The sequence below is a fragment of the Zea mays genome, chromosome 1 (assembly GCF_902167145.1).
Source record: "Zea mays cultivar B73 chromosome 1, Zm-B73-REFERENCE-NAM-5.0, whole genome shotgun sequence".
NCBI classification, from domain to species: Eukaryota; Viridiplantae; Streptophyta; class Magnoliopsida; order Poales; family Poaceae; genus Zea; species Zea mays.
In genome coordinates, this window is record NC_050096.1 from 11,799,494 (window position 1) to 11,807,597 (window position 8,104).

An 8,104-nucleotide genomic window follows, 5' to 3' on the forward strand; every position below is an offset into this window, starting at 1 on the left:
CCACGGCCCGGCTCGCTTTTCCCCACCACGAGGCCTACAGTCATCATCCTGGGTGACCGCCGACGGGGGACTGCAGCTGGGCTGCCTGATGAAAATCCTTGAAGCCGAGCGGTGACTGAAGAGCGCCAACCCCCACGGGGTCACGCTCCTCAAACAGCAGCAAAAAGAAGGCAACGTAGGTGCACCCCATCTGAGGGCTCGAAAGGTGGAAGGGCACGACGAATGCGAGGAGTGTGAAGGCATGGCTACTGCCCGGGGGATCGACCCCTTTTTAAAGGCAGATCTCCTCACTCGCACTCCCAAGCGTCACGGGCAGAGTCTCCACCGATGTGTCCTAGGGTTCTCACCCTCCGACACGGGGGCTGGGTCCCACACGTCATGCGGGCTGACCCAAAATGGAAGAAGCCAAATCGCCGCACATGAAGCATGTAACCGCCCCGCGGTTATAAGCATTCCCCCATCCATGCCGAAACCAGCGGTCGAAAGGGCGGACCACCGCACAGGAAGCATGTAACCGCACCGCGGTTGTGCACCTTTTCGGCCCTGTCGCATCCGGCGGACCAGCATGGAGGCCCGGGCCCACATGTCATGTAACCGGCGCAACGGTTACTGCGTGCAAGGAAACCGCACCGCCACTCGTGCCAATGCTACGTCTTCTCGACTGCGGAACTAGTGCCGCGACTCGAGGCAGCCCTGCGCGTGACCCAACAGTGCCAATTGAGTGCAACGATCACGGGTCAGTCAGCCACGGGGAGAGGCGCGACGGTCGATATGACCAGAGGCGGACCGACAGTAATTGCAGCAGTAGACGGGCGGAAGCAGCGGTCCAATCACCTACAGGCTCGCATCCTCTCCTGAAACGGCAGGGGAGCCCCCTCCCACGGAGTAAAGACGACGCGCCCATGTTCCGTTCCTCGAATGGCTCGCGCACGCGCAACAGATGCCCCGTGAATCGCCCGTCCCGTCGCATTAACTCCTTGGTAGGGCAAGCGACATCTCCGGCAGGAGAAGCGGGTGTCGTCTCGTCTCCGTCATAATGACCGCGTCAAAAAAGAGGTGCCACCTCATTTAAATTCATGTCCTTTTTCTTTCCCTCTCTCTCTCTCTCTTGCCACAGGGATCGGGAAAGGGAGTATCTCAAAAAAGGACCCTTTCCAGCGAATGAAATGGGCCCCGAGCCCTCCTACTGATCAGGGGTTCAAAGGTTGCGCCCTCCGGGGTTCGGCGACCGCCCCCAGAGTACCCGGGCTTCGTGCCCTTTACTGATCAGGGGTTCGAAGGCTGGCCCCTCGGAAGGGTTCGACAGCCGCCCAGAGCACGCAGAGTCAGGGATGACCCTGGGTACGTCTGTTACATGGCCGAGGCTCGAGCTGCGCTCCCGAGGTACCCTAGGACATTTCCGAGACCAGCAGGAGCGATTTTGTAACAGAATCCCACCGGAGGGAGGCATCAAGCCCTCGGACCCTATCAAATGGGTCCGGGTCCGGCAAATCACCTGTAGGTACTTTTGGAGTGCGCCTCTGGGCCACTAGCCGACCCTTATCGAACGAGGCTCGGGCGTCCACTCGGATCACCCGCTAGCAACTCACCGGAAACACCATGTTCGGTGCCCTCCGAGGGTAACATGGCGCTTTCCCCCCCCCCCCTTCCTCGTTGCGGAAAGGCGACGAAGGGGCGTACAATAAAAGTCGAGACAGTCTTTGATCGCCCTCTCGCTCCGTGCAAAGGCTCGGGGGTTGCTCTCGCACCAGGCTACGGCCGAACTGTTCACCACGTCAACAAACCAGCGTGAAAACTCTAAGCCTGACTGAAAGGGAATTAGGCTTACACCTAGTTCCTAAATAATTTTGGTGGTTGAATTGCCCAACACAAATAATTGGACTGACTAGTTTGCCCAAGTGTATAGATTATACAGGTGTAAAAGGTTCACACTCAGCCGATAAAAAGACCAAGTTTTGGATTCAACAAAGGAGCAAAGGGGCAACCAAAGGCACCCCTGGTCTGGCGCACCGGACTGTCCGGTGCACCACCGGACATGTCCGGTGCACCAGGGGGACTCAGACTCAAACTCGCCACCTTCGGGAATTTCCAGAGGCACTCGCGCTATAATTCACCGGACTGTCCGGTGTACACCGGATAGTGTCCGGTGCGCCATGGAGAAGCGGCCTCAGGAACTCGCCAGCTTCGGGAAACTCCAACGGATAGTCCGCTATAATTCACCGGACTGTCCGGTGTGCACCGGACTGTCCGGTGCGACTCCAGTGCAACGGCTATCTCCACGCCAACGGCTCTCTGCCGCGCATTTAATGCGTGCTCTGCGCGCGCAGAAGTCAGGCGCGCCCATACTGGCACACCGGACAGCAAACAGTACCTGTCCGGTGTGCACCGGACACCCAGGCGGGCCCACAAGTCAGAAGCTCCAACGGTCAGAATCCAACGGCAGTGATGACGTGGCAGGGGGCACCGGACTGTCCGGTGCGCCATCGAGCAGACAGCCTCCCAACGGCCACTTTTGGTGGTTGGGGCTATAAATACCCCAACCACCCCACCATTCATTGCATCCAAGTTTTCACCTTCCAACCACCTTACAAGAGCTAGCTTTTATTGCAAGGCACACCAAAAGAGATCAAATCCTCTCCCAACTTCATTCAAAGCCCTAGTGACTAGAGAGAGTGATTTGTAGTGTTCATTTGAGCTCTTGCGCTTGGATCGCTTCTTTTCTTTCGCATTCTTTCTTGTGATCAAACACTCACTTGTAATTGAGGCAAGAGACACCAATTGTGTGGTGGTCCTTGCGGGAAGTTTGATTCCCAAGTGATTTGAGAAGAGAAGCTCACTCGGTCCGAGGGACCGTTTGAGAGAGGGAAGGGTTGAAAGAGACCCGGCCTTTGTGGCCTCCTCAACGGGGAGTAGGTTTGCAAGAACCGAACCTCGGTAAAACAAATCTGTGTGTCACACTCATTTGCTTGCGATTTGTTTTGCTCCCTCTCTCGCGGACTCAATTATATTTCTAACGCTAACCCGGCTTGTAGTTGTGATTATTTTTGAGAATTTCAGTTTCGCCCTATTCACCCCCCCCCCTCTAGGCGACTTTCAATTGGTATCAAAGCCCGGTGCTTCATTAGAGCCTAACCGCTCGAAGTGATGTCGGGAGATCACGCCAAGAAGGAGATGGAGACCGGCGAAAAGCCCACTACAAGCCACGGGAGCACTTCATCGGAAGAGTCCCGCACCAAGAGGAAGGAGAAGAAGAAGATCTCCTCCAACAAAGGGAAGGAGAAGAAATCTTCTTCTCACCACAAAGAGAAGAAGGAAAAATCTTCTTCCCACAAGCCGCGTCGGAGTGGGGACAAGCACAAGAGGATGAGGAAAGTGGTCTACTACGAGACCGACACTTCATCAACATCGACCTCCGACTCCGATGCGCCCTCCGTCACTTCTAAGCGCCAAGAGCGCAAGAAGTATAGTAAGATCCCCCTACGCTACCCTCGCATTTCCAAACATACACCTTTACTTTCCGTCCCATTAGGCAAACCACCAACTTTTGATGGTGAAGATTACGCTAGGTGGAGCGATTTAATGCGATTTCATCTAACCTCGCTCCACAAAGGTATATGGGATGTTGTTGAGTTTGGTGCACAGGTACCGTCGGTAGGGGAGGAGAACTATGATGAGGATGAGGTGGCCCAAATCGAGCACTTCAACTCTCAAGCAACAACAATACTCCTCGCCACTCTAAGTAGAGAGGAGTATAACAAAGTACAAGGGTTGAAGAGCGCCAAGGAGATTTGGGATGTGCTCAAAACCGCGCACGAGGGAGACGAGCTCACTAAGATCACCAAGCGGGAAACGATCGAGGGGGAGCTCGGTCGGTTCCGGCTTCGCAAAGGGGAGGGGCCACAACACATGTACAACCGGCTCAAGACCTTGGTGAATCAAGTGCGCAACCTCGGGAGCGTAAAGTGGGATGACCACGAGATGGTTAAGGTTATTCTAAGATCTCTTATTTTCCTTAACCCTACTCAAGTTCAATTGATCCGTGGTAATCCTAGATATACTAAAATGACCCCCGAGGAAGTTATCGGGAATTTTGTAAGTTTTGAGTGCATGATCGAAGGCTCGAGGAAGATCAACGAGCTTGATGATCCATCCACATTCGAAGCTCAACCCGTCGCATTCAAGGCGACGGAGGAGAAGAAGGAGGAGGCTACACCGAGTCGACAACCTATAGACGCCTCCAAGCTCGACAATGAGGAAATGGCGCTCGTCATCAAGAGCTTCCGCCAAATCCTCAAACAAAGGAGGGGGAAAGACTACAAGCCCCGCTCCAAAAAGGTTTGCTACAAATGTGGTAAGCCCGGTCATTTTATTGCTAAATGTCCTATATCAAGTGACAGTGACCGAGGCGACGACAAGAAGGGGAGAAGAAAGGAGAAAAAGAAGTACTACAAGAAGAAGGGCGGTGATGCCCATGTTTGTCGGGAGTGGGATTCCGACGAAAGCTCAAGCGACTCCTCCGACGACGAGGACGCCACCAACATCGCCGTCACCAAGGGACTTCTCTTCCCCAACGTCGGCCACAAGTGCCTCATGGCAAAGGACGGCAAACGGAAGAAGGTTAAATCTAACTCCTCCACTAAATATGAATCTTCTAGTGATGATAATGTTAGTAATGAGGAGGATAATTTACGTGTTCTCTTTGCAAATCTTAACATGGAGCAAAAAGAAAAATTAAATGAATTGATTAGTGCTATTCATGAAAAGGATGACCTTTTGGACTCCCAAGAGGATTGTCTAATTAAAGAAAACAAGAAACATGTTAAGGTTAAAAAGGCTTATGCTCTAGAAGTAGAAAAATGTGAAAAATTATCTAGTGAGCTAAGCACTTGCCGTGAGATGATTGACAACCTTAGGAATGAAAATGCTAGTTTAAATGCTAAGGTTGATTCTCATATTTGCATTGTTTCAACTTCCAATCCTAAAGAAAATAATGATGATTTGCTTGCTAGGATTGAAGAATTGAATATTTCTCTTGCTAGCCTTAGAGTAGAAAATAATAATTTGATTGCTAAGGCTAAAGATTTTGATGTTTGCAATATCACTATTTCCGATCTTAGAGATAAAATTGATATATTACATGCTAAGATCGTTGAACTTAATTCTTGCAAACCCTCTACATCTACCATTGAGCATGTTACTATTTGTACTAGATGTAGAGATATTGATGTTGATGCTATTCATGATCACATGATTCTAATTAAGCAACAAAATGATCATATAGCTCAACTAGATGCTAAAATTGCCGAGCACAACTTAGAAAATGAGAAATTTAAATTTGCTCGTAGCATGCTTTATAATGGGAGACGCCCAGGCATTAAGGATGGCATTGGCTTCCAAAGGGGAGACAATGTCAAACTTAATGCCCCTCCTAAAAATTTGTCTAACTTTGTTAAGGGCAAGGCTCCCATGCCTCAGGATAACGAAGGTTACATTTTGTACCCTGCCGGTTATCCCGAGAACAAAATTAGGAGAATTCATTCTAGGAAATCTCACTCTGGCCCTAATCATGCTTTTATGTATAAGGGTGAGACATCTAGCTCTAGGCAACCAACCCGTGCCAAGTTGCCTAAAAAGAAAACTCCTAATGCATCAAATGAACATAGCATTTCATTTAAGACCTTTGATGCATCTTATGTTTTGACTAACAAATCCGGCAAGGTAGTTGCCAAGTTTGTTGGGGGCAAACACAAGGGCTCCAAGACTTGTGTTTGGGTACCAAAAGTTCTTGTTTCTAATGCCAAAGGACCCAAAACAGTTTGGGTACCTAAAGTCGAGAACTAAATTTGTTTTGTAGGTTTATGCATCCGGGGGCTCAAGTTGGATACTCGACAGCGGGTGCACAAACCACATGACCGGGGAGAAAAGGATGTTCTCGTCATATGAGAAAAACCAAGATCCCCAACGAGCTATCACATTCGGGGATGGAAATCAAGGTTTGGTCAAAGGACTTGGTAAAATTGCTATATCTCCTGACCATTCTATTTCCAATGTTTTTCTTGTTGATTCTTTAGACTACAACTTGCTTTCTGTTTCCCAGTTATGTCAAATGGGCTACAACTGTCTCTTTACTGATGTAGGTATCACTGTCTTTAGAAGAAGTGATGATTCAATAGCTTTTAAGGGACTGTTAGAGGGTCAGCTATACTTAGTAGATTTTGATAGAGCTGAACTCGACACTTGCTTAATTGCTAAGACTAACATGGGTTGGCTCTGGCACCGCCGACTAGCCCATGTTGGAATGAAGAATCTTCATAAGCTTCTAAAGGGAGAACACATTTTAGGATTAACAAATGTTCATTTTAAGAAAGACAGGATTTGTAGCGCGTGCCAGGCAGGGAAGCAAGTTGGAGCTCATCATCCACACAAGAACATCATGACGACCGACAGGCCGCTTGAGCTACTCCACATGGATCTATTCGGCCCGATTGCTTACATAAGCATCGGCGGGAGTAAGTACTGTCTAGTTATTGTGGATGATTATTCTCGCTTCACTTGGGTGTTCTTTTTGCAGGAAAAATCTCATACCCAAGAAACCTTAAAGGGATTCTTGAGACGGGCTCAAAATGAGTTCGGCTTAAGAATCAAGAAAATTAGAAGCGACAATGGGACGGAGTTCAAGAACTCTCAAATTGAAGGCTTCCTTGAGGAGGAGGGAATCAAGCATGAGTTCTCTTCTCCCTACACCCCTCAACAAAATGGTGTAGTGGAGAGGAAGAATCGAACTCTTTTGGACATGGCAAGGACCATGCTTGATGAGTACAAGACTTTGGATCGGTTTTGGGCCGAGGCGGTCAACATCGCCTGCTACGCCATCAACCGGTTATATCTTCATCGAATCCTCAAGAAGACATCCTATGAACTCCTAACCGGTAAAAAGCCCAACATTTCATACTTTAGAGTTTTTGGTAGCAAATGCTTTATTCTTGTTAAAAGAGGTAGAAAATCTAAATTTGCTCCTAAAACTGTAGAAGGCTTTTTACTTGGTTATGACTCAAACACAAGGGCATATAGGGTCTTTAACAAGTCCACTGGACTAGTTGAAGTCTCATGTGACGTTGTGTTTGATGAAACTAACGGCTCTCAAGTAGAGCAAGTTGATCTTGATGAGATAGGTAATGAAGAGGCTCCATGCATAGCGCTAAGGAACATGTCCATTGGGGATGTGTGTCCTAAGGAATCCGAAGAGCCTCCAAGTGCACAAGATCAACCATCCTCCACCACGCAAGCATCTCCACCAACTCAAAATGAGGATGAGACTCAAGTTGATGAAGGGCAAAATCAAGAAGATGAGCCACCTCAAGATGATGGCAATGATCAAGGGGGAGATGCAAATAATCAAGAAAAGGAGGATGAGGAAGAACCAAGGCCGCCACACCCAAGAGTCCACCAAGCAATCCAACGAGATCACCCCGTCGACACCATTCTCGGCGACATTCATAAGGGGGTAACCACTCGATCTCGTGTTGCACATTTTTGTGAACATGACTCGTTTGTTTCCTCTATTGAGCCACACAGGGTGGAGGAAGCACTACAAGATTCGGATTGGGTGGTGGCGATGCAAGAGGAGCTCAACAATTTCACAAGGAACGAGGTATGGCACTTAGTTCCACGTCCTAACCAAAATGTTGTAGGAACCAAATGGGTCTTCCGCAACAAGCAAGATGAGCATGGTGTGGTGACAAGGAACAAAGCTCGACTTGTGGCCAAAGGATACTCCCAAGTCGAAGGTTTGGATTTCGGTGAAACCTATGCACCCGTAGCTAGGCTTGAGTCAGTTCGCATATTATTAGCCTATGCTACTTACCATGGCTTTAAGCTTTATCAAATGGACGTGAAAAGTGCTTTCCTCAATGGACCAATCAAGGAAGAGGTCTATGTTGAGCAACCTCCCGGCTTTGAAGACAGTGAGTATCCTAACCATGTCTATAAGCTCTCTAAGGCGCTTTATGGGCTCAAGCAAGCCCCAAGAGCATGGTATGAATGCCTTAGAGATTTCCTTATTGCTAATGGCTTCAAAGTCGGCAAGGCCGATCCTACACTCTTC